The sequence below is a fragment of the Chinchilla lanigera genome, unplaced genomic scaffold (genome assembly GCF_000276665.1).
Source record: "Chinchilla lanigera isolate Chin_1 unplaced genomic scaffold, ChiLan1.0 scaffold00006, whole genome shotgun sequence".
Lineage (NCBI taxonomy): Eukaryota > Metazoa > Chordata > Mammalia > Rodentia > Chinchillidae > Chinchilla > Chinchilla lanigera.
The window spans coordinates 21,932,126-21,959,214 of record NW_004955407.1 but is presented as its reverse complement, the minus strand read 5'-3'; the positions used below and the strand labels follow the sequence as shown (position 1 = coordinate 21,959,214).

Genomic DNA, 27,089 nt, shown 5'->3' with positions numbered 1-27,089 from the left:
TTTACTTTTTTCCATTCAAATAGCCAATTATCTAAGAATTTTAACTGAATTCCTGTTTTAGAATGTTATGAGTTAAGATAGCTTTTAACTGTATTTAATACCTCATAGAATAATTCCCTTAGTTTGTTTCCTTCTCCAAAAAACATTCATTATTCATAGAAGTTTGCATTTAAAGAAAAATTTTAGTTTCAGGACTTCATATCCACTGAAAAGCTTTCAAGATTCCATTTGGGGTCACATTGGATTTCTTCATTTTTATATTGAGGACCAATAAGAGTTTTTATTCATTGTGTTTTCCTGGGAAGGAAAATACATGGAATAATACAAAGGAAGAGTCAGCATACATGTTACATGATTAGAATGTAGGAAAGGAAGTTAGTGCACTGGGTATAGAAAAATCAGCCATCAAATTGACACCCCAAGGATGAGGTCACCAAAGCCAAGGGGGCTTGGTACTGAGCGGTTCAGAAATGACATAAAGCCTTCAGGAAAAGAATAAACAGGTGCACACTTTCCCGCCCTCCCCTGCATCCCTCCCTATAAGCTCAAGATTTCACACGAAGCTTTGGTTTCTAACAGTGAACATGGAGTCACATTCGTCAGTCTCCTATTAAACAATCTTGAGGCCATGTTCACATAAGTGTCTACACAAAAGCTTCCAGTAACCTGCCTATACATGCATACTTCCTTCCCTGGTCTCCTGTGAAAGTGTGGGATCAGACTTTCACATAGAAAGCCCTCACGTGGCTCTCTCTATGATTACAAATGGAGTAGGTTTGATCCATCCAGACTGCAGGTGTTTGGCATGAATTGCATCACATAACCGGGAGCAAGGGTTAGGGATTCCTTGCTCCTTCAGGATTTCTGCAAAAATCATTGAAAGGTTGCAGGGATATCCCAATAATTAAACAGGTATATGTGCGGTGTGTAGGTTTACCTTAGGGGGAGGTGGAAGGTAGGGGTCAAGTTTTTCAGAGAGATTTGGCCCCAAATAGGAAACAGGACTACGAAAAAAAAAAAAAAATCATTCAAGATACCTCACTTAAAAATGAACCTCCCACAACTTATTTTTTCAGATCCTGTTGCCTGGTACAGAAGCTTCTCTCAAAGATGCTTTGGCTATTTTTCTCTCAATACAAAATAATTCTGTAAACATAAAACCCCTAAAGAACGTGGAGAAAAGACCAGCATGTTACTTCACAAACTAGGCCCCCCAGCAATCATGAACTTAGAGACTCAGTAAAGTCCTACAAAGCCCAGACAAATATAATAATTAAGAAGAGGGCAGCATTTGGGGGAGACAAGAAACCAGATCAGACACACACTACCAAATGCATTCTCTTGTGTTTGTCCTATCTCAACACAGCAAGGCAAGTTTACAGCGATGTCACAGCATGTAAATGAAAGATTCTTTTTTCTCTTTCAGCTCCCAAGACACTATTAGTCCATACTGAAGCAGGGCAGGACACTGGATCCTGGTGCCACAATAAGGCCCTCTCTGATGGTTCTGCCTGGAAGCCAGGAATGTTGAATGGTGCAGAATTTTAGTTCTTGTTTCGTAGAGCCACTCCTGCACAGCATGGAACGGGTACTCGGGCACTGATCTTAAAAGTCAGCCTTACCAACTCACTTCGTTTTTATACAAACACCCTGTTGTGTGTTGTACAGCTGGGCTTAGCTAGTGAAGTATGGATCAGACCTACAAAGCAAGCCTTGTGCCCTAGGACTGGACAACCATCACTTCACCTAACTTGCGTTTCCTCTCTGGGCCTTTCACCTGGCACAGCCTCTAACTTCTCTGCACCACCTTTTCCTGTTTAGCCCAATTTCCAATCTTCCACGGAGGAGAAAGGACATGGGGGAAGTTTAAAGAGGGTGCTATAGCAGAAGACTCAGCTCCATTTGGCAGAAATGAAGCCACTCACTTTGAGAGGACTACACACTTCAAACGTTTGCTCGCCATAGCGATAAAAACAAAAGGTATTCCTGCTATGCAGACCTGGAGCTGCTACTGACTTTTGGTGAGATTGCTCATGCACCTGAGAACACAGGGCAGGGATGAGGGCCTTAGACTATGATATACAAGAATACAAAACCATAATATTTACATTACCAAAAAGTTTAAAGGCATAAGGTACATCATTCACACACCGTGCATCTGGCACCCTGCAGAAAGTGGGACCCAAGCTGCAGTTATGCAAAGGAGTAATTAAATAAAATCACACTTGCCCGAAAGGGCTAGCGGTGAGTCAGGAGCAGCAGGTCTGCAGCTGTTCTCCCAACCATACTTTTGCCTATCATCGAAACACATTGCTTGGAACAGTTTCTAGCACCACATCCCAAGACTGGGTTATGAGGAAAAAAGATACTAAAATACTCCAGCATTTTGTTCTAAGTCCTTTTTATATTTTTCACTGTGAAATGATAGGAAACCACCGAAGAGTAAAGGGCTTCTGGGATGTGGGAAAAGAGAAGGGAAAGAAGGAGAAATTTTGTATGTATGTATATACAGGATAGATAACATGGTTGTTCTTCTATCTGCTGTTTCTATGCTGAAAGAAACTGTCAATGAGTCTTTGGTTGACCAGTATTGCATGTCTATATCTGTTTTCATGAGAAGCCACTTTGAAGATATCAATATGTAATACAACCACCATTGTTAATTCCCTACCACTTTGTTTGGAACTCTGTATTGTCTGTATTGTGCTTGTGATATGTTGTAAAATGTTGTATGTCTGTTAATGTTTCCCTCCTTTTATCCTTAAAATAAAAAAAAAAAATAAATAAAATAAAATAAAATAAAATAAAATACTCCAGCATTGCTCCTGAGATTCCCTACCACAGAATGCAGCAGCTTGTGGGTTGGATCCACTGACCGGGTCTCATGCAGGTTTCACCCTGGCAAGGGAAATATTATTACACATCCTTCGTGAGCACTCAGGTTCTAGCATGGTTCCTCCTAAGCCCTCACTACTCAGACACAGCATAGTTAGAATTCCTTTGCCTCATCCTGAGGGAAGACGGGGTGATGCTGGAAACCCCAGTGTGAGATACGTGGCAATGCCAGCTACCCCAACCCACCCATCCTCACTTTCTCTACTGTGCCAACTGATCCCTGCTCCTTGAAACTTCCTGATAGGAAGAATACCCCCAACCCACTGTGCTCACTTTTGGGCCTCTGGAAGCAGGGCAGATACTAAGCTCTTCTTCTCCCTCCAGGAAGTAGGCTGGCTTTCCTTGGGAGGGGAGAACCTGCTAGGCCTTCAGTGGACAGGAGGCCACCAGATAGTTAATGCTTTGGCAGTGGTGGCACTTCTTAGGCTAGGGTGGCAGTTTGCCTTCTTTGGTGTGACACTCTAGACCACCACACTGGTGGCACCTGTCTCCTTTGGATATGCACTTCTGTGTATTCTTCCCCTTGGATGCCTCTCACTCCAATAGAGAACACCCCACCAGGACCAGTGGGTGACACGGATGGATTCCAGGCCCTTTGTAGACTTTTTCAACACTAACTCCACTGTCTCACCCTCCCTCGGGCTCAGAAAACTCTCCATGTGTAGCCTACTCTGATGCACAAATATGTCCACCGGTGGGGTCAAGCGCGACCCCAGCATGGGCAGTCATGGACAGGAACCTGAACCCCAGGTGCAGGCTGAACCCTTTACAGATGCTGGCACCATGCAGCACCAGGCTAAGGCTCGTCTGCCTTCTCCACCACCTTGGCACAGCCATGTGCAAACTGCTGGTTGGACACCTGGACATCCAACTTTGGTCAGCAGCTAAGCCCATGGCCCTAGGCCCCTGGCTGGGTGGCTAATACCCCAGTAAAATCCAGAAGCAAACGCATTTCTTAATTACTTACAAATTCGTGCATCCAATGTTGAAGAATTTCCTACCAATGAACGTTTCTTGCCATTATTTAGATTCTCAAGTCTTCATGAATATCATATATCGATAAATATTTATATTATCTTTCATTTTATTACTAGGTGAATTATGATATTTAACATTCAAAACAGTAGCTTTCTTTTCAAATTTAAAGATTCCCTGTGAGGAGCTTTAGAGTAACAGTGTGTTCTTTCATGACAACCAGTTTCAGTGGTATAGGTGAGAACTTTAATGGACCTCAGCAGTTTGCTTGTAGATTCTCTTAGACTTCCTGTCATTGATTATATCATGTGCAACAACATGCTTTTGTTCCTTCTCTGTACTTTTAATTATTTGTTTCACTATGCTTATTTGCCATTATGCTTACTGATACCTTTAATTTTATTTTCAATAGAAACTTTGTTGACAAACCTGACATTTCTTACTTTAAATGGAACATGACCTAACTTTTTTTATTAACTATATTTGCCATAAGTAATCGATAGGTCCACTTTATCAGAATAAAGTATGTGTAGTGAATTGATAACTGGCGGTCAACTTATAACCCCCAGCTGAACTGGGTAAGCGTGGTGCTGGGTGCGGGAGGCCCACCTGGGGATTGTAGCCAGCAGCATAAGAGGCAGACCTGGAGAAAAAGAAAAAAGGCTTTTGGGAACTGAAGACAGCTGTTGGGAGCAGAGAAAAGCTGTTGGGAGCTAGTAGGAGCTGTAAGGAGCTGTTGGTTGTTTTGGAGGAGCTCATCACACTGGCTTTCCTGATGAAACTTGCTGTTTTCATACTCTGAGGAGCTCAGGACCTCGTTGGAACTGAGAATGGCTTTGATTCACTTTGGGAGAGCCCTGGTCCTCACTTTGAGCATCGCTTCCTGGCTCCAGAGGAGAAGATGGCGTACTGCTAGTCTCCAGAATAAAGCTGCTGAGTTGGCTTTCCTGACAGAAACTCAGTCATCTGGATCATCAGAGGTGCTTGGGGCCTCACTGTTGCTGAGGATGGCTGTGGTACCTTTTAGGGGAGCTCTGGTTCTTTTGAGCATCACTTCTTGTCTCCAGTGCAGATCCCTCAGCCTGCTAGCACAGATTCTTCATCCCGCTGGCACAGACTTCCTAGATTCCATCACTGACCTTTGGGCCTTCCCAGTGCAGATTCGTGAAACAGGCCTGCATGAGATATTGTTATGGGCTCTGGACCTCCAGGTGGATTTCTGGGAGGCATTGTTAGGAGCTCCAGGTCTTAAGCTGGACTCATGCAGGATATTAGTGTGGGATCCAAGCCCTCAGCTGGATTCTTGGTCTGTGGTGTGTAGACAGATTTTCTCCACTCTTTGGTATATCATTCTTTGGGTGACTATTATAAATAATCATATAAAATATGTGTCCTGTGTTATATTGTGTTCCCCTGCAAAAATATTCCCCAAACAACACACTATGGCTTTGGTGAGCATGGTGTCACACCTCTGAAACCTCAGCTATGCAAGAGGCTGAGGGAGGATGATCACAAATTCACAGCAAGCCTAGGAAAATTAGCATCCTGTCTCAGAATAATTTTTTTTAAAAAAGGAAGGGAAAGAGGATTTAGCTCAGTGGTACAAGATTTCCTAATATGCATAAAGTCTTGGATTAAAATCCTAGAACCACAAAAAAGTCAGCTTATTCTTGCTCACTAATAATACTTATTATAAATGTTTTACATTCTTCCCATTTCTTTAAATTTTAATTTTCTCACATAAAGTAATTCAGGTAATATTTTATTTCTGTGTCTGATTCTCTTTACTTGACATTCTGGTCTCAAGATTTATCTACTTTCCTGTAAATGACATGATTTCATTCTTGTTCATGGCTGAAAAACATTTCATTGTGCATTTATGCCACTTTTCCTCATTCATTCATCTGCTGATGACCATGTCTGTTTGCAAAGCTCAGCTATTGAGAATTAAGCTGCTAGAAATATAAGTATACATGCATCATAATAGTATATGTTTGACTCTTTCAAGAATATAGACAGGAGATGTATACTGTGTCCAATTCAATCTCTATTTTTAGTTTTCAGAGCAGATAGCCACCAATAAAATACTTGAAAATGTTCCATTTTTTATATAAACTTGCAATAATAATATGTATGCTTCTCTTTTAGTCCTTTGATCCATTCAAATATTTAATTTTATTATTAGTTTTTCCAATGGCCAAACACTCTTACATTTGTAGTTTAAATATATGTTGGCAGGCAATTGAAAATTGTTTTTAAAAATGTATTCAACTATGCTTTTACAGAATTCCAAATGTTCTTCTATTTATTATTATCATACAGTGGTATTTCTCATTTTTAATCAGTTTGTTCTTATGAAAAGCTATCATAAATATTGAAGCATCCCATGTTCCTAGGCAAATCAGGGGATCACACAGAAGTATTTTGCCTTTTTACTATTCATAAGGTTAAGTGATGCTTTATATATCTTTATATTTGAACTCTGCACATGAGACATTTTAGCAATTAGAAATGCCTGTGCTAAATTTCATATATTATCCTCTCTTGATCTTTGCAAATAAAACTGTATCGGCAATTTCAAAGTGTTACTCTTAATTGTATTTACTCAAAACTAAGTCTAGTGCAACGTTTATTTATATACTTCAAAGACATTTGTTTGGCTGGGGATTTAGCTCAGTGGCAAAGCGCCTGCCTGGCAAGTGCAAGGTCGTGAGTTCGGTTCCCGGTACTGGAGAAAAAACAAAAAAAAAAAAAAAAAAACCAAAAAACAAAGACATTTGTTTATCAGGATTTTTTCCTGCCTATTTTGAAATACAAAACTAAAGGTGATATAGAACATTAACAAAAATGAAATTCATATGATTTAACACATGCAAAAAAATAATTGAATAAAATTCAAAATTTCTTTATGACACAATGATCAATAACTTAAGTTTAGAGGGAGCATATAGCCACACAATAAAGATCTTATATACTGATTCCACAGCTAAACCCAAGCTGAGCAGGAAAAATCTGAAAGCTTTCCAAATGGAGAAATGATCTCAGATATTTTCTATAAGACCAAATTGACATGACCCAAGAAATGAACAGAAGGACCATCTTCTAAATATTGCCTTAGTATACAAGCTACTCTCTTCATATTAATTTCTTATGGATTTAATGAAAATTCAAACAAATGTTTACAGTTAAGTGAATTGTCAGGATAAAGTTATATAGTACCTCTAAAACATATTTAGTAACAATTTATATGTTTTTCTAAATAATTGCAACCATATCACATGATTTGATTCTTTAAAAATCACTTGATAAAAGACATCTATTGCAAACAATATGGCTATATGTTCTACCTGAACTACAGCTCATTATCCCATATATTTAGAAGCTAACAAAGACATCTTACACATAGTGGAAATATGGTAACATCAGAAGCAGAATGAAGGGGGCCAGTCTTTACCTCCGATAATAAATAAAATTTCTCAAAAAGATGTACAAATGTGAAAAGCCTTCAAATCTTAAAAACAATCAAGTATTTGATAGACCCACAGGGGAATTTTGTCTTTGACTCTCTGTACTGATTCACAAATTGCTGCGTGTTTGTATGGCTGAACCAGTGTCCTAGCTTTTTATAAAAAGTTACAGAGCGCTACTATGATAATGAATATTGTACAAAACCCTAGACCTCCCGTTCCCTCATCTTGTCAGGCATTGTGTTCAGTAATTTCTTTATCTTTTACATAAATTACACCTCTCAAATCATGTTTGAAATGTGATGATTGTAAATACTTTTTCTGTTTCATTTTCTTCTAGATGATTCTTTGTTCTTCGGCATGTCACTTTATCTCTATTTATATTACATTTAGTTTGGCAGTGTTTTGATGTATAGAGCACTAGTTTTTGAATCTCATTAATATAAGTATTTTCCTTTTCAATTGCATGTCTCACTTAAACTCTAATGTGAAAGGAACTTTCACAGCAAGGACGTTTCCATAGCACTGACAAAATTTGTGGTGTATTATACAACATTACATAGCATATTCTTTCAGGCTTTACCTTTTCCTGTTTTACAAAATCTTAAGGACACTGCATGTAACACAAAACATTATTACTGGTACTATCTAAGCAGGCTATTAGTAACCTGAAGATATTCATATTTGACTTGAAAGAAAGGATTACCATCTCCTACATAGTTCATCATTTCTTTTGTACACCTACAACTATAAGATTAGTGACAGATTAGAAAAGAACCTCATAAATTTACAAAATGTAACCAAATGATTGTAATTTTCAGAGCACGGTATTGACTATGTTATGTAGTTCTCACTGATATGATATTAACATTAGGAAAATGAGTAAACTTTAAAAAGCAATGTGTTCATCAATCTGTACTACTTGGGTGTCATTTTGATTCTAGAAATTTTTAAATTAAATTTATGTGTGTTTACAGAATGAAAATCACATATGAATTTATATAAAGGTGATTAAATACAATATGATATCGAACCAACTCACTTTAGTGAATAGTAAAGAATGCATGTGTGCATATGCCTATGCACAAATTTTTAGTGTAAAACAAATGAAAACTGAAGCTACGTGTTACAGGAAAATTACCAAGAATGTAATAATTAAAAATTTCTGAAGGAAAATATCACTTTTCTTGAAGGATCTCTAATATCTCAAAACATAGAAAAATTTTGTACTTAGTAATTGTGTAGTTTTTTAAATTAATCTTCCTTTTCTCTACTGGAGAGGTGCTAGTGCTGATAAATTAAGATTGCTTCTAGAGGAATTTTGTAATTGAATGCAAATGAGCTTTAGTTTTTCTCTCTTTTTGCCTTTTTTTACAGCACTGTGTAATCACTTATTATTTTGGAATCCATGGATTAAGATCAAATGGCAACATTTAGAAGTTATTTAGAATATGGTGGAGAGCTAACACAAAACGGAGGGAACATAACAGAGAATCATGGAACAGTCAAATAAAGAGAAAAAGAAGAGAAGCACCTGAAACATAAAAAACTCTGTTTAGTCAAAATAATAAAATAATATTTATGAACATAAATATGGGTAAAATTTAGTCAGAAGTATAATGTAGAAGAAATTTATGTGGTAGAACATTAGAAAACCCACCCATCTCCCAGGAAAAATCTCAAAAAGCAAAGTGTAATGTAATGTCACCAAGTTTGGAAATGTGTCATGAGCTAAATTAGGTGTTTTACAGATCTATTTAAACTTTTAACATCCCTGAAGCTTATACATATGTCACCATTACCTATATATGGGAGAACAAAGTCTAGAACTATCTATCATGCCCAATATCACAAGATTCTAGGACAAGTTTGTACCCATAATCTTCCTCAAATTTGGCAAAACTCCACAAGTTAAAGAAACTGCGAGAGGAAAGGTAGAAAATCCAAGACCGTAGAAAAGAAAGAAATTTAAAAACTAGAAGAAAAGATGAAGATAGCTTCCAGAGTATTCACTAGCTCTTTGACAAAAACAAAACAAAACAAAACAAAAAAAATAGTACCTATTTTATTTTAAAAGCCTTGGGCCTGGGAATCTTTTGGATCGTGGAAACATTCGAGTGAATGGTTTCAAACGTGTAGGAGTAGATGAAGCAGCACAGGCAAAGAAACACTTCCGGCCTCACCTGCAGGTCCCAGTTTCCACTGGAAGGGAGTGGGTTGCTGAACTTCTTTGCATGTGACTTCATCAGTATGGAGAGAATAATGCCTACCCTCACTGTAATTGGTATGTGTATTAAGATAATATATGTAACACTAAGCAAAAGAAGTTATTGCACATAATCTATTATTTTGTGTCCCAAGACATCAGGAATCTTCTTTAACATAACGGTTTGGGAAAAGTACATGTATGTATGTATGTATGTATGTTTTATGAAACATCAGTAGTATAATATAAATGTACAGTTTATACATCTATTGTTATAGCCATTCATGATTAAATATGTATAAAATTCAAAGAATTTTATACTGTTTTGTGTTATATCCATGTGTAAAAATTATTTTGTCCACTTTATAGATTAGATTTTTAATGTCAAGGAGGTGGGATGGCATTGCGGGTCAGTGGTAGAGTTCTTGCCTTGCATGTACAAGGCCCTGGACTCGATCCCCAGCACCACAAAAACAAACAAATTAATGTCAGGAAGAGTAAGTGTTTTGCTTGTAGTCACGCAGTCAGTATCAGAAGATGGGCTTAAATACACATTTACTGGGATCTTTTCCTCATTCTTTTCTTTCTTTTTTTGGCCTACTTAATCCTCACTTCAAAAATGCCATCAGAATGGAGTGGTGAAAAACGTGTAGAACCAACAATGGGAAGGGTGAGGCAAGAGGATTGTCAAGAACATCCCAGGCTCTGGAGCATCCAAGGTCAGCCTGAAGTACACAGAAAGACCAGTTTCAAAAACAAACCATCAAAACTTAATCCCTGAAGAAAATCCTATTGCTGAATGTATAGGTTGTAGTCAATAGAGCCTGGGTAGAGATTTTAGAACACCCATTTAAAAGCCTCACAGTTTCTTCCATTTTTCATGATGATACAGAAAACACAGGGGATTCTAACTGACTATGTAAAATATTGAATTTTCCTTTGAAAACTTGTGAAATTATTCCATTTTGAGTCTTTTTGCTTCATTTTGCTAATGATTTGCATATCAATTAGTGCATTATATTTTCCTTGCACTATATTTACTCACTTAATTTCTATTCATTTGGCACTATTGAAAAAGATTTCATTCTGTCTCCTAATAGGCATTGGTAGGATATAAGGAAATTTAACGTGACTAGAGTTACATGAGTTCTGAGATTTGCATATTAATGTATACAGTACTACAAAATATAACTTCAGAAAGCCAAAGAATTCAGCATGTGAATGATAATGAAAAATGAACCATAATGAACTGAAACAGTCAAATATAGCAGGGGTACCAAAAATAGTATGTATGCTAAAATGATCAAATATATGAAGTTAGTGGACATTTAATTACAGTAAGACTATATAAAAAAGAAAGATTACAGTTACCCAACAGTCCAATGAATGCTACATGATGTAATCACAATTTAAATGAAAATGCAGATGATTAGAAACTAATCTTGAGACCGAATTAGTGGAATTCACAGTACAAGCATTTTTACTAGTAAGGTGGTCATTTTGATTATAATGCTAAAAAGGTGGTCATGTTGATTATAATTGCTTTCTCTACTTCTCTACATGTATTTCAAAATTATATATTATTTAAAATTTGTTTTAATTCCATACATTTTACCTGATGAATAGGAAAGATATCATTATATCATGTACTGATACAAATTCACTATAATGAATGTGATCAGTATGTACACCTAAAATGTACCAATAAACTTAATTAATTTAAAAAGTCTTACCCAATAAATTGCCAAAAATATGTGACTTGACTAACAATTCTATCTGTATATTAAATTTGTTAATATAAATTTTAAATTTTATTGAATAAAATATATAGGAACTAATCATATTTTATGTTCCATATAATTAGTTCACATTGCAAAGTATTATATTAATATAAGCATAAATCATGATTAGGTTCAATTTTATTAACATTTAGGCTCCACATTTTAGGAAATGAGAACAATGTCTATGTACTGCGCTTGTAGGATAGCATTTCTGTATTTATAAAATCCAGTGTCCTCTTGCAGTCCTGCTAGCTGTAGTAACTTTAACATGTGGGGGCTCTTAACCATTTCAGTACTGTAGCCAGGCTCTGTGTTATGAATGTTTCCTACTGAATCAAATCATTCAAATATGTATGGGAATTAATTTATATTGCAAAACTATATGTATCTACCTGTTTAGGCTACCATTCTAATTTTTATGTCATATTCCAAACATTTATAAGTTGCTGTCAACATATTTTTTGGAATGTGTAAAGAAAAAAAAATAAAACTAAAATAAAACAAGATATTCTGTCTAAATTTCCAGCCTAATAGCTTTGAGCATAGACAACACCCATAATCACGAGTTAATTCCTTAAATCAATCTATGTTTGTCTATCGATTAGTTGATTGATCTATCATCTATTGATCAATCTATCATCTATCTATCATTCTATCTATCTCTCTAATCTACCTATCTACTTGACTACCTACCCATCTATCTGCTTGTACATATACGGGTATGTATGTGTACACAAATTTGTGTACACACAACTTACTGCTTCTATGTCTTTCTATATCAACTTACTGCTTATATATATATCTGCATAGTGTATGTGAATATATTCTACATACATATATGCTACACTACATACGTATAATTTTGATTCTGAGTAGATATATGAAAACATCTAAGATTTGATGCATCTATTCTTTACAAAAGGAGTAACAATGACAAAAATATAGAAAATAACAGGCAGAATTTACATTGACCAATATAGCAACATTGTCCAAAAGAAAGAAAATGGAAAAAAGTAGAAAAGATAATCACAGTTTATGTTTTCCTTCATATTTCACATAATAGAAAAATTAACTGAGTGAAGAGGAAAATCCTATCCAAACAGGAAGGATAGGACAATTTATCCAGTTTGAAAGATAAATTACATCTTATAAGGTTCATATTCCCTTATTCCTTTACAAATATGAACAGTGTTGAGGATAGTCAAGATTGAAAAGGCAGATAAAAGGTAACAGCAAAACAAAATGTAACTGCTACATAAATAATGACAGATTATTTTATTCCTTTCAAATACAAAATTTTCCAAATTAAAAGTATTATTTTTATACACTTCTTTCACAGTACTTGTCTTAGTTACTTTTCTCTCATTGCTGAGGCAAAATACTCAGCAACCAGAGTTAAAAGGGCAAAGGTTTATTTGGCTCACCGTTTGTGGAGGTTTCAATCCATAATTGGCTGGCTCCAAGTCAGAGCGGCATGGCAGACAGGCCTCCCAGAGGAGAAAAACGGATGCCAGGAAGAAGGGAGCAAAGCAACAAGGAGGCCATCACAGCATCTTTCTGTTTTTTTATGATACCCAGGCTGCCTAGTGTGGGTAGCACTCACACCATTATGTAATCATATAATCATATATAATTTTATTATATGATTTATATATTTTATGTATATAATTTTTAAAATTTATTAGGCACATTAATGAAAATAAAAATGCAATAGTTTATTAAATAAGTGCTCAAATTACTATTAACAGCTTAATCTATACAAATAATAAATAATAATTGTATAAATCTGTATAAAACATGGATATCTTATATTTTCATTTTTTATATGAAATCTTCAAAATATAGTGCACTTTGAATGTATAGACAAGGTCAGGCACCTTTAGGGTAGTGTGGTTATAAACACTTTTGCATGTATAGAACACTTCAAGCTATGCATGTGTCAAGTACTCAATGTCTGTATGTGGTTACTAGTTATCATCTCAGAACGTGAAGTTCCAGACCAATGAACGCCAACCCAAGGCTAATAGACTGAACCACCTTAAGAATTTAAAACAGGGGCTGGGGATTTAGCTCAGCGGCGCCTGCCTGGCAAGCGCAAGGTCATGAGTTCAATTCCTGGTACCGGAAGAAAAACGAAAAACAAACCAAAAAAACAAACAAACAAAAAGAATTTAAAACAAAGCACTAATGCTTTATGCCTACCACTACAGATTTTACTTCAGTGGTCTGGAATGAAACTTAAATAGTGCTTTCTTAAAGGGCCTCTGGAGGACAAACAATGACAATCTAGGTCTGAGACTGCAGTAAAATGTGACTTCCCCAGAAAAGGGATGAATAATAGAGGTCTGAGACCGCAGGAAAATGTGAATTCCCCAGAAGAGGGATGAATAACAGAGGGTGAAGTGAACAGTATACACCAGCCCATTTAGACCATCGCTTGGAACACTGAGAAGTTACCACTTATTTCAGCAAAATTTTCTCTAGAGCCAAACTGTTAATTACCAAAAAAAATTATTTTATGAACAAGTCAGAATAGTAGTAGTAGAATACTTTATTTCTTCTAATTTCATGGGTACTTTGTAGCACAAAGTATTGGAGATTTTCATGAGCAGTTCTAATTTTTCAGTATATCTTTAATTATCAAATATTTGATTCTCAACATGGAAATTAGTCATTTAAGATATGTATTTATATTCACAAAATGTATTAAGTAGCAATTTTTTAAAAAAGAAGGTACTTCTATAGATCTTAACTTGCAGGCTGTGGAGCCTTTCACCTGTGACAGACAATCTACGTGACGTTGCAAAATATGGTCTGTGGCTCAAAAACTTGTCATAAATGCAGAATTCAAGTCCCCATCCAGGGAGAATTAGAACATACATCCTAATCCAGTAAAAGTGCTTATCCTTGTGCACATACTCTGTCAGATGTACAGGACAGTTATTAATTTTCCACTTGATGAAATAAATAAACAAAAATCTTAGTGACTTTTTAAAAAGACAAACTTAAAGTCTGTAGATTAGAAGTCTGACATAATTCCTACTGGGCTAAGCTTAAAAGGTAAATAGGACTTTTTCTAAAGAGTTTAAGAGTGAATCCATTTGTTTACCTTCGTAGGGTCCAGAATCCTCTTCTGTTCAATTTCAAAGCCCCCTCACGTGTTCATGCTACCTATCCTTCAACCTATTTTATGGACTTCTGTGATTATACTATGGCCACCAAGCTCACACTCATAATAATCTTTCTATTTGAAGAGGAGCTAATCTATGGAGCGCTAGATTGCTAATTTAACCTGCAACTTTCATTGCCCCTTTCCAGAAAACAGCAAAATCACTTTTTCCAGGGATGTAGGCTGCTGACACCAACTTTTAACTGAAGGATATGTCTATGCCATAAGCGTCCATGCTGCACAACAAATAGGCAACATGTGCTGCATTAAGCTTAGAGAAGGAGAAAAAGCGGAAGAGTATCCTCAAAAGGAGTGGTTTCTCTTGATCTCAGGAAATAGCAGGAGAAAGATACAAAGGTTTAAATTGTAGGAATAAATTAATCAATCTTCTATATAGCAGTCACTGTTCTTAAAAGATCCTGCTTATCCTAGCTGCTATTTTAAAACACTCCCAATTTACTCAATCAGCCATATGTGATCTCGTTTTGAGAAAAGTGTGTTGCCCAGTTAGTGAACTCTGTGGTGACAATCATATCACAAAGGAATTTTGTTAACCTTGGCTAAATCAAGAATACTCAGTACATTAACTGCACCCATCATCGGTAATTTATCATGGGATCTTCAAAGGCTTGTCTCCACCTCAATGTCTAAAACGTTATGACATGTGGTGACAAAGATAATGTTTACTTATAGATCTTGCCTAATTTTTTATAGGTCAGTGGGTGTAATAGATCAGAACATCAACAACTCATGGCCTCATATGTTCAGGTGAACAGAAGTACAGTACAGCACATCATGGAACAGATATTCTTTTGGACAAGGGCAAAGTCAAGGTGCCAGCATGGTTGTGTCCCTTTCTGGAGGTTTGATGGTTGTTTGAGAATTCCCTTTCTTGTGTTGTAGAACTGAGATACTCAATTTTATTTTAGCTTTCAGCCTAAGGCTGTCATCTTTCAGAAGCCAATCACCTCCCTTTGGTTTCTGCCTCCTTTCTTTCAACCCCTTTCATTCATCTTCAGTGTCAGCACCTGTTGTCATCTTTTCTGAAGTTTGAATCACTCTACCTCTGCTTCTGCCATGTGTCTTGAGGGGCTCTTATGATGCATGCCTCTGACTAACACCCCAGCCTCCTCCATTGTATGTATGTGGGCTGATGAGATGGTTTCCTACCCACCAGGATAATCTCACTAATTTAAGACCAATTGAAGAGTAACCTTAATTCTCACCTCAAAAGTCTTTTCCAGCAGTACCTAGATTTGGTTTTGATTGCAATAACTGCAGGATGGGACCCACAAGGCATTACTGTCAAAATTATCTTTACCACACAGAACAAATACATTTAAGAGGTGTGTGTTTGGTGGTAGGTTTGGTTTGGTTTGATTTGTGCAGTGCCTTGCAAACTTCCAAATTTTCAGCAGAGACTTGAGGACATAAATTAGATAATAAAAACAGGTACTTAAATATTGATTAGGTACCCTCAGTATATATACAGGAATCCTTATTTCTGTATGCTAAGGCCAGATGGGTTGCCTTTCACATTCTTGTTTTAAGACTTTGGGCTCTGGGATTTGTACATAAAATTAGAACACCATGCATAATCTACCTGAACATTGATTTTCTCCAAATATTGCTCATTCTGAGCTATCTCAATGCCCTGGTGGTGCTTTATAATAGGATGACTGTCACTGGTTGTCATATATATTCTTTTCTTCTCTGTTAATTCTCACCTGGCTGTACTCTCATCTCCTGACAGTAGAAGCTGAATTTTCTACTGAGCGGAAAACAGACAGGCATCCTTAGGATTCTCCCTGTGCTGTGTGCTCCCACTACAACCCCAACTTCCATTTTACCTTTTCTAGGTTTAAATTAGCAGCTCTGCTTTTTTAGGAAAGTTTCTTCTAGCAAAAGATTAGCATTTCACTTCTGTTCACAGATAAAATTTCAGCCAACCTTTCTAAATTACCTGTTCCTACCAGTAGGTGTCGCAAATTATTTTTGAATTGTATTGTCGTAATATTAATACCAATTAGTAGGTTTGTAATATTAAGAGCCAGGGTGAGCACATATGTACCGCATATCATCATTTTAGTCTTATTCAATTTTTAAATGCTAAAATGTCCTTAGGCAATACAGTTCCTTATTCATTATATCCAACAGAAAATGGAGTGATATAGTTGATAAGTTAGAAAACAGGAGTAGGATTTGTTGGACACCCCCACCCCCAGTAAACCGAATGTAAACTTGCCTGTTTTACCTGATTCTATTGTGATCCACTGGGCCAGGCCTGTAATTTTGGATGAGTAAACTCATCTCCCAGAACAAATATTAAAAGGCCGGATTGTGACCATATATTTAGGTTATACACTTCACATTAGTTTCCACAGTAATAGAGTTAAAAGTTTTATTCCTCATCTGCCCAGATTTATGTGTGTTTCTCAGTTGGTTTGTAATCCACATGGGAAGAAAAATTATGATTAATTATGACCTCCCACAAGCAAGCAATATCTTACATCTGCTCTGATTTTTTATTCAGCCTTCTGCACCATACTCTACTTACCCAATTTGTGACTGTTCTACTTCTTTTGTTGTTTAGTATTCCTTGTGAAATGTAATTCCTGGTGTAACTCCCAATGTAACTCCCAATTCCTGATGACTAAGAACCTGAAATTCTGACTACCTGATATCTTCCTAATGCCTATCACAGCATCTGACACAGTCAAAAACCCACTAATAAATTTTTGACTAGTTCCACTAAAATTACAAGCAAAATATTGCCTTGGGTATAGTAGCCCTGAGTTTTTACACACCTGGAAAATTCATACTGCCTATTTTATTTAGCAAAGTAATTATTTTATTAGCATTCTCCTTCAGCTCTTTTTTGGATTTTGTTCTCTCTTTTGGAATGCTATTTATATTTCTTCTCATGCAACTGGACAAAGGAGAGAGTGATGACAAATCTTCATTTTTCTCCATGAGAAAATTACTAAACATTTTACAACATTGAATATAGATACATATGCACATACATACACACATATATATACATATATGCATGTGCACACAAATAAGCACACACACATACAGACACACACACACACACACACACTCCTGGAAAAACTGAATAAATGTATCTATGAGCCTTCTTTCATTTTTTATTAGAGCAGCATTTAAGAAATATGAACTTAAATTAGTGAATTATCTGTGTTGACAATGATCTTTACATATAGTCTTTCAACACCTCTTAACAGCATTGTTGCTCTAAGACGAACATATCTCTATGGATATGCAGCATTATAAAAAATAGTTTCATCTTGAAACTTTGACACACAATGTATTAAAATTTGCATAATGCTAATCGTATGCATATAACTTCATTAGGCTCACTGAGCTCTGAAGTTGGCTGTATAAGTATTCCTATTACTACAAGTCTCACCATCATTAAGGCTTTTTTCAGGCTTTGATCATCACAAATATAATTATCAATAAAACTTCAGTAGATTTTCACCTTCACTGTTTCATATCCTTATATGCATTTAAAAACTTCCTGAAATTAGCATGTTTCTAAAATTACATCACTCTTTTTGCCAAGAGTTTCTTTTAGTGCAAATTCAAGCTAAAATTAAGTTATTCTAATCAGTCATCCTTAATTTCATTTTCCCTTTCTTTTTATAAACTTCTTTGCTGTATTTGAGGCAGTGAAATTTTTTGATTTCCTAAGACATATATTTTATGGTCTAAAACTTGATTGCAAGGCTTTCCCCATCCTTCTAATGCTGTGATGGATAGTGCATCTCGTATTTCCAAAAGAAACACCACTCCCCAAAGGTTTGAAGGACTTATTTGGACTTAGGAGAAGAAATTGAAAAAGAAGGCATTGTATTTAAGTAGCCAATCATCCTGGCATCCATATTAAATATGAAACCTTATTCCAATCAAATTTTCACTAAGCATTGCATAATTGAATAAGTACTTCACATAAATGATGTACCATGAAAATAAAATTGAAGCTTGCTCTTAAGAAACACTGACATTGCTTAAGAATGCAGACTATAAGGAATTAACATACTTATGGACTCACAAATATTTTTCATAAAATGCTTTACTTAGAAGGAATTTAGTTCTCAAAGACTGAAAAAATATACAAAAAAAAAAACAAAACAAAAGAACCAAACATAAAATTAAACACAGCACACAATAAGCTCTCCTTCCTACATATCTTTCTTGTAAATGAACTTAATTCACAAAAGCTAGGAAACTTTTTAAAAAACGCTTAGAATTTAGATAGGATATATTTTAACAGTTGAGGTTAAAATAGAAATTCATTTTCTGATTTTTCCTATAAAATGAATAACTCAGATTTCCAGTGGATCCATTTATAGTAGAAACTCGCACTCCTTCTGCTGATCTCAGTAGATTAAGAGGGTTACTTTTAGAATTTCTGGAATAGCTATCTTTCAGGTATTCACCCTAAATAATTTGTATTTATATTCATCAGGAATTTTCTTAGCAAGAAATATCAACTACAGGATACATACTTTTTTGAATCACTTAAAATACCATAGATCTGATGTTGTCAGTTGGTGCTATGTGAATTTGTTGGTATATTATATATATTTGTTGAATATATATATATATATATTCATGGACAACCATCCTCACATGAAGCCTGGCACCCAAGAGGATATTCAGGTGGAAATGAGTCTAGAGTGAACTGAGTGCAGAAGGATAAGATTCTTCTTGGATGATGGACTTAACTGTGCTGTATTGGAAGCCTATCTCAGGAACACTCACTACTCCTAATAGGATCAAATCAATGCTTTTATTTTGCAAGTTTCGGATACAGCATCCATTACTCAGAGTTTAAGCAATATGGCTTCCTTTTACACATTGTCAGAGTTTGTGAAATATATATCACAGTCACTTAAATTGAATGTATAAAATACTTGTGAATAAGTTGAAGACAATAGAACATTTACCAAAAGTTGAGATTCGAGGAATTAAGTAATTTAAATTTGAGCTTAATAAGTGAGTTTAGTATGCTCAATATGTGACAAGTGGGAACTTAGTGCTGAAGTAAGAGGTCAGGTGTTCTACACCTCTGAGATTCATATTAGAAGAAAATGTGCCTTTCTCTGGTCTCTAGCTGCTATCAATTAATCTTACAAGTCTAAGAATGAGTATAGGTTCTTAATAAGCAATTTAGTAGATGAATCATGCACCACAGATTTGTAGTCAGTCAGAAAATTTTATCTGTTGTATATTTGTTTACTTACAAATTCCCAGGACAACTATTTATTTAGTTATCTACCTTTTAAAATGAGATTTAATAAATTCTTGATTCACATTCAGACATCAGGAGGAATGTAGAAATACCCCGTGTGAGAATACTTGCAGAATAGTATGGTAATCATGACATTGTTATTATGATTCAACTATGTTACTAATTTTTCTTCAGTTTTACTTATGCTCATTTGTGTATGTGCATGTATGTATTAAAATTTATATTTTTAAATATTAAATCTAGGCCATGATAGAAAAAAGATAGATTTTGCTTATGTATTACTGGGGATTCCACCCAGGGTCAACCTAGGGCTTTATACTAAACTACATCTCCTTGACATTTTATTTTTCTAGTGTCTCCCGAAGTTGCTAAGTTGCTTAGGCTGGGTTTGAATTTGTGACCTTCCTGCCTCACCCTCCTAGAGTGCCGAGATTATACGTGTGTACCACCTGTTAAGATTTCAAAAAGACAAAATCCTAAATATAATCCTAAATACTGAAATTCTGAATGATCAAAATTCTGGAAGTGTTTTCTTTTTACTCTGCTGGTGATTTCTTTAGATGTGCAGAAGATTTTCAGTAAGATGAGATCCCAGCTGGTGATTCTTTGAAGCATATACCCTGCAGTTTGGCTTTTGTTCATGAACTCTGTGTCTACTCCTATGTCTTCAAGCTTTTTACCTGCTTGCTGTTCCAGTAGATTTAGTGTTCCTGTTTTAATATTTCAATCTTTGATCCATTTTGACTTGAGTTTGGTGCATGGCGACATACATGGGTCTAGTTTCAGTCTTTGGCATGTGGTGAGCCAGTTTTTCCAGCACTATTTATTAAAAAGGTTATCTTTCTTACAGTGAGCTTATTTGGCCCCTTTATCAAAGATAAGGTGGCTGAGTGTGTTTGTGGTTGTGGGTGCATCTTCCAGTCTATTGCACTGATCCTCAGGTCTTCTTTTTTACCAGTACCATATTAATTTTATCACAGTAGCTTTGTGGTAGTATGATCAATCTTACATGTCTATTTTTGTTTATCTGAATATTCAAATTGAAGATACTAATATGTAATACTGCAACCATGTTAATTTTCTATCACCATGTCTGAGATTCTGTATTGCTTGTATTGTTTTTGTGTTATTTTCTAAATGTGTGTGTGTTCATTAAGACATTTTCATTCTTTTATCTTTAAAATTAAAAAAAATTGTGAGAATGTAAAACACCAAATGATCAAAATACCAAAACATAATTCTATAAATATAAAATTTTTTAAAATTAAAGAAATGTATATTTTTTGAGAAACATTAAAACACAGCAGACAATTACACAGACAATTTCAGAATAAAATAGATAATGACTGCACAGTAAAATAACTGCACTTGTAAAACAAGCAATTGTAATATGCTTGTTTTACAAAGAGAAACACTTGGGTATACAAAAATAATAATGGTAATGCACAAGTATAACAATTATAAAAAAACTAACTGTATTTATTTAAAATAGCTCAAAAAATGAAATGCATAAATGCTGGTCACTGTGATCAGTAATCTGGTGTGCACCATATCTATAACCACAATCCTCTAAAATACCTGTCTTTTTGTTTTGTTTTTATTTTTATTTTTTTGCGGTACTGGGGAAAGAACTCACGACCTTGCACTTGCCAGGCAGGCACTTATGCCACTGAGCTATATCCCCAGCCCCCCTATATCTGTCTTTTTAAAGAGAGCAATCAAAATCTGGGATAAGTCACTGCCATATATACAATCAAGATATGGAGAAATTTTATCTGTCACACATACGTTTGAATAAAGTGGACAGCTTTTCATTTATTGAAAAAGTTTTGATATTTGCATATTTGCTTAATGGTTTACACACAAAAAGATCATCATGAGAATTCATTTTGTCGATCTGAATTTTAAAAATAATGTATTAGAACTAATAATAATAAATAAGGAATTAGACATCCCAAAGTATTAAAAAAATTGATTCCTTTATTACTGGAAATAATGTAAAAATAAAAGACATAAATTTAAAAATTAATGTTGACAATTAAAATAGTGGAAAATCTTGAAAAGATAAGGAAACAAAATGATAAGAAAGAAATGTGTATTATAAGGATACATTATAGTCAATCACACAGAAGTTGCCATAATAGGTGGCTGTCTATCTTTTTCACTAGCTATATTTTAAAATACTGGATGGCAATGAATAGCTGTTGCTTATGTTTTAGGGCATGGTTATCCTTGCATATTATGTTTATATTGATATTTACATGGTAGAACTTTCCAAATGTGACTGACACAATAAATCTAATAAAAACTCCTTCAAAAACTCTCAGAATAATATTTTCTTGCATATCTAGATTTTTTCTTCTGTCTAAGACCATCCAATACACTTGTAGCCAAACAAAAAAGGCGCTAATCCTTTCCTCACAATTTGGGTTTCTACTCTTGTTACGGTGCTGTTTTTACTTGAGTGGAACATGGAATTTTGACCTTTATGATTTCAATATTTAGGATTTTAATCACAGTCTTGTGATTTGGGCGATTTTAGATATTAGGAATTTCAGTCTCTCAGGAGTACAATATTTAAGATCATGATATCCAGGACTGTTTCTCAGGATTGTGTTCACCCGTGTTACATATTAACCAGTACAGTTAGGGAATGATGCTGGGCAGTTTCAATACCACAAGCATCTCTCTTGTGGGTAATCTCCACCTACGGAGTTCTGCTTTCCAAGCATTTATATTATTTTATTATCACAATCTGAATTTTGATCAAGAACTTCCCCTAAATGAGAGCTGTAATTTACAATCATGTACAAATTACTATGAAAATAGAATAAAGACACTAAGTATTTTAACTGAGGTCACCCTAACATTTAAAAAATGGACTAGGAATAAAATGATGACATTTAGTACATGTCTGCTCACCCCAGCTCTTATTATTACAAAGTCTTCTAATTGGTATTAATATTACAACAGGGACATCAATTCCATCCTCCCATGCTGCCTAGTACAGATTGCATTTTATTAGTCTGGAGACATTTAAATAGTTTGAAGTAATAATTAAAATGTTCCTTTAATATGTTCTATTTTATTCATTGTCAATTGACTCAAGGTCATGTAACATCGATCAGTGTTATATTCCACGTTCTAAACATTTTTCCACTGTAATTTATACTTTAGAAATATTTATAGTTTTGTATACTTTTAATGTAGCTTGGAAAATTCTTTCTCACAAGTAATTGTAGGTAACTTCAAGAAGACTTAGGCTGTAATATCATTTCCATTAATTTCATTACTCAAGTTCCCAGTCACAAAAATTTAATAATGTATGAAATAGTTGTTTCATACTTCATAGGCATAATTTTCTGATTCAATTTGAAAGAATGACCATCATACCTTCTTGAAGGAACACATTAAATACCATAAGTAGCATGATGTCTTATATGTTATTTAATGTCTTTTGACAATGCATATGAAAAATAAGATATTAAAGCATTGCTATTTGCTTGATTATATGTATTTACCTTTAAATAAAATAAACTGGTAGTCATGCAATTGTTATGAGCATGAGTTGATATTTTACTACATGGGGTTCTGTTTCTTTTAAAGGTCTAGCTTCCTCTCTTTACATGCTAACAATTTTCTTGTACTGAACAGTCTTCATGTTATAGTTGGACTACATATCTGATATGAGAACCTGGACAAGGTTATGTGATCCATATCCCAAGTGTACAATTACAGATCACATTGTATGTGCCTCACTTCATGTTCAGTAACTTCACATGTGCTTTCTACTCGTGTTCTTAATTTGTATCTTCCACATGTGCTCTCCTACCAATTTAGTTCAAATGGTCAGGCTCTCATCTTGCTTTCTTAAACTGCCTGTCCAGTCTTGATTTCCTGTTGACACGAGAGATTCAGTAGCATGACTTTAACTCTCATCAAACACTTCAGTTCCTACTTTCAAATTTTGCTCTCATGCCTGATCATAGGAAAACTGAGCAAAGACATAGACAAAAGTCTGAGAGAGCTAACATTGATTTTATTAGTGCCAATATTCATACACACTCAAATCTACTATTTAAATTAATGGGTTATATTTCAGAGGTAGAAGGCTTGTCTCGTACACACAAAGTCCAGGTTGGATCTCCAGCATCACAAAAAGTGAAATGGAATAATGATTGCTGATGTTTACACCAATTAACAAGACAGTTTTGTCTTAACATAACAAAACCTCGATTCATCTGCGTTTTCTATATGCATGCAAATAAGCAAATATGACTGTGCAGTCTACAAGGTGTCATGCCTTGTTCCTCCATTTGATTTTGTTAGCTCAAAATAACCATGTGGATTGTGTTTTAAGATTTCTGAAGAAAATACTAAAATTCTGGGAGTTCCCCATACATAAGATCTTGGCTTGCTAAGATAATAATAAATATCCCATCCATGTGCAAATTCTTCCCATGTAACTTTAATAAGACATTATTAAGTAGATATAATTATCTTACCTAACTGTGAAAGTTATAGGCACCAAAACAAGCAATAATACATACCAATCCATCAGTTTCCTTTGAACGGATTGGTGTGTTAATCCTTATATTTAACAGACATTACAAGAACATTTGCATTATCTCTAGCTTGGGTACTCAAGAACTAAAGTACAATTTTAAGATATCCCTGATTCCAAATTGCAACAAAGTTAAAAATAAGTTTTTAAGCATATCAATGTATTTTGTAGAAACATCTTAGCACCTACAGCTTCAAGCCATAAAACTAATTTCTTTAGATATAGTGCTTAAATATTTTTTACATTGGAAGAATTTACTGGAGGTGCTAGTTCTTACAACATTAAATGTTTAAACTCTGTAGTACATTTTGGTATCTTGCCATGCTAAGGAGACCATCTGCAAGGTGGTAACAGTATTATGGAGCATAATTACCTTAGAATAATTAAGTGAACCAAATACAATTAAAGAAATCCACTTTAACATTATTTTACATATAATTGTTACTTCAACAAGGTGCTCAGTATCATTTTAATAATTATGTAATAAGAGGTTCCCATGAACTTTCAGAATATTGTCATGAAAAATATATTTCATAAATATGCAATAATGAGTTTCTTAGTGTGTAAACAAGAATCTAGAACTTGATGTGTAATGTAATGTATCACTAACTAAAATGCACTGAACCTGTTACTCATCATTTTATCATCCACATACTTCTATAAACACTCTCTATTCATTCACTCCACTAATATTTGCTAATCATCTGTGAGGTCAAAGAGAGCACACTGAGTAGCACCGTGAGACATAAGATGTTGACGACTAAGATGGTCTGATCATTTGTGTCCTCCTAAATTCATATTTTGAAACATAATGATAGAGGTAATGCTTTTAGAAAAGGAAGCTCTTGGCAGTTGCATTAGTCACTTTCTCATGCTGTAATAAAATACCCAGTACCTAGAATGTAAAGGAGGAAAGTAAGGTTTACTAAAAGACAGAAACAACATGGTAAAATAGACTGGCAGAAAAAAAAAAAAAATGTTCACAGTGTGGCTCAGACTGAGAGGGAGAGAAAAGCCAGGGACAAGATACTCCTCTGAGCCCTTCCCCACTTCACTTGCTCCCTGCCCCACAGCTCTTATGACTGATATTAATGCCCTTATAAAGATGATAGAGAGAGCTGCCTTGCCCGTGCCATCACAAAAGGAAATAACTACATGGCGTTACCTCTCAATAAAGAAATTGATTCTCGTCAGACAGTAAATGTGCTGATATTTTGATCTTGAAATTTTCAGCTTCCAGAACTGACAGAAGTAAATTTCTGTTCTTTGTATGCTTCTGAGTCAATAGTTTTCTGTTACCTCACCTCAGCTAGGTTAAACCAACTATTCCTAAGATTTTATAAGTGAGATCTTCAAAATTCTTAGAAGTTTGGAAATACTTTTGAGTATGCTTTTATGAGATATAGATGATGATGGATAGGTAGACAGACAGACAGATAATCAGAATTAGCAATGCTTTCTACCAAAGTGAATACCAAAAATAATGTACTTCCTCATTTTCCATTTTGAATAAAAAAGTCTAGCCTTCATAACTCATCACTAGTTTTTCAAAATTCTAAAGTTGTAAGAATATTGCAACCAAAGATAATTTAGAAGAAAAACAGTAGAACTCAAAGAAACTAATGTGCAAGAGAGTGACCAAAGAACCAAAGAATTTAAAGTACAGGCTATAAACTAACACATTCTGACTCAGTTATTCTATACCAGTTTCCAAGCAGGAATATAAACCATAACATAACTTAGAAGTACCACCATTAATCCTGACATCTTGATATATGCTCATTGTGAAATGCTGAACATAGTTTTATAAGAAAATTATGATGTCAGCATATATACATAGACAATAAACTATTGATGTATTTTGGTAGAAAAATGCATTTAATTTTCTCATCAGAGGGTATATAATATCCTCGTTATTAATAATACAGTATGAAAATAAGAAATGGATAAATTTTACTGTACTACATATACATTACATATGTACAAAAATATAGATATTTATGCATGTATTATATATTTTATATACATGCAATTTTGCATACATTTTCATAAAATGTCACATAAGTATATTATTGAAAATGATATGTCCTTAGAAAAGGAACATTAAAACTTAAGCAAAGTAGCCAAAGTGTGGATAGAATGTGGAAATTACTATTAACAGAGAATAAATCCAATACTAACATAGAAATTGTAGTTAGGAGACTACAGAAGTTCTTTGCAGCACCCCCAAAAAGCAATTAAAAAAAATATATGCCAGATGGTTGTATTCAGTCATATGAATAAATCAGCAACCATTCAATTTTTCTTAAATATTTTAGTTTATATTAAAGAGCAGAAGTGTCACCAGTCTGATGATGTTTCTGTCAAATAAAGTGGACATTTTCAGCCCAGTGTATGTAAATATTCAGAGCAGAATCTAAAATGTCTATTAACCTCAATGTCACGGTTGGAAAACTCTTTGTCAAAGTATTAGCTGGAGCCCACATCTAACTTTCAGTACGTCCATCTCTCCACCCTTAAAAAGAATTCTAAGTTTGAAAATATTGACTTTTTAAAAAAATGAACAAAACAAATTTACCTCTTCCAAAGAAATCATTTCATTTACATAAATTATTCAACCTAATATTATAGACTATGTGTATAGAATATGTATATCACTATAGCGAAGCTGTTGAAAATCTTAAAAATAAAATGAAAATAACTTTAGCAGAAACTATCTTGGTAACTATATACTTCTTCACATTATTACAT

The 27,089-nt window shown here is 34.7% G+C and overlaps 1 protein-coding gene and 1 pseudogene across 2 annotated transcripts in view; both read right to left on the bottom strand.

Moving 5' to 3' along the window:
• Positions 1 to 27,089, bottom strand: part of Ncam2 (neural cell adhesion molecule 2) — a 490,334-nt gene that overhangs the window by 261,450 nt on the left and 201,795 nt on the right. The gene's annotated exons all lie outside the window — the stretch shown is intronic.
• Positions 3,165 to 3,789, bottom strand: LOC102026076 (annotated as a pseudogene).